This window comes from Tachyglossus aculeatus, chromosome 2 (genome assembly GCF_015852505.1).
Source record: "Tachyglossus aculeatus isolate mTacAcu1 chromosome 2, mTacAcu1.pri, whole genome shotgun sequence".
Lineage (NCBI taxonomy): Eukaryota > Metazoa > Chordata > Mammalia > Monotremata > Tachyglossidae > Tachyglossus > Tachyglossus aculeatus.
This window is the reverse complement of record NC_052067.1, coordinates 70,796,923-70,798,464: the sequence shown is the minus strand read 5'-3', so window position 1 is coordinate 70,798,464 and position 1,542 is coordinate 70,796,923.

Sequence of the window (1,542 nt, the reverse complement as noted above, 5' to 3'; positions counted from 1 at the left end):
CAAGACAGATATGTCCATGGGGACACACTAAACACACACAAGTTACCACATTTTACTTCATCTCAAATCAACCCCATCCAAAATCCCTTCCATAAATTAGGTCCTAGAATGTTTTATTGGAATTAAAAAATTAGGGGAACATTATCTTACACCAATTTGCTTTAAACCTCTTCAGGGAATTCAGTAAAGTGAGTGCATATATTTAGAATTTCCCTGTATACCTACAAGAATTCCCTCATTCATAGTTTAAAATCCAGGCTTTCTTTCTCCATCCTTTGGACTGTAAACTCATTGTGGGCAGGGAACATTTCTACCAACTCTGAATTTAACTCTCCTGAGCACATAATCCAGTCCTCTGCACACATTAAGTGCTCAGTCAATATAATTGAGTGACTCCCTTCTCCTACAACCTCATATGTTTTTCTCCAAACCTTAGGATTGAGCAGGGCTGGAAACAACCCACTGAAATGACTTCATGAAGAAAGAAAAATTGGGCAACAAGCCATAATTCACTGGCCAGTGAGCTGCTCTCAAGAAGTTCTACTTTTTGTGTATTGGGAGGAATTCCCTGTATCGCCATGTAGACTGGCACTAGCAGGACAGAGGTTAGTCAAGCACTTAGTACAGTGCTCTGCACACAGTAAGCACTAAATAAATACGATTGAATAAAAAAAAAGGAAAATTCTCTTTGTTCCCCATGCCATGAGCTCACCTAGAATACAGCTTCAGCCTCTGTGAAGGCATATCTTCCTGACAAGGGGCATTTCAATCAACAAGTGGTATTTACTGAGTGCTTACTGTTTGCAGAACACTATGTGCCTGGGAAACACTATGAACTATGTGCCTGGGAAAGTACAATATAACAGAGTTGGTAGTAACATTCCCTGCCTACCTACAATGATCTTACAGCCTAGATGTATGTTCATAGATCATAGATAATAATCAAATGTTGATCCCCCTTTTAGACTGTGAGCCCACTGTTGGGTAGGGACTGCCTCTATATGTTGCCAACTTGTACTTACCAAGCGCTTAGTACAGTGCTCTGCACACAGTAAGCACTCAATAAATATGATTGATTGATTGATTGATTGATCATTAAGATAGGACAGGGCACCGATTTAGTTTAGCAGGAGAATTACTAAGAACTAAAACACATGGTGTTAATTCTCAGCATCTTTAAGCCTATTTTGTGCTAATTCTTCCCACCTCATTTAACACTGCATTCCGTATTACCAGTAAAGGAATAGATCCCTTCTCATTAAAACGACTATAGATTTGGGGGATTGTTGTACCATTGTAGGAACTGAACCTTATCTGAATGAATCATGGTGAAGGGGCTCTACTCTTAGGGTGCACACCAGAAAATTTAAAGGCCTTGAATGGGGTTGACATTCTCCCGCCAGAGGAGGCCTAAGGGATCTTAAAGCTACAGTGTCTGCAGGCTAACCAAATGGGTTTATATGTAATGGGCTTCCAATGATGAAATAGCCCAATATCCCAGCCAGAGTTCAGACCCTTATTTACCCAAAGGCTTAGTGCTAG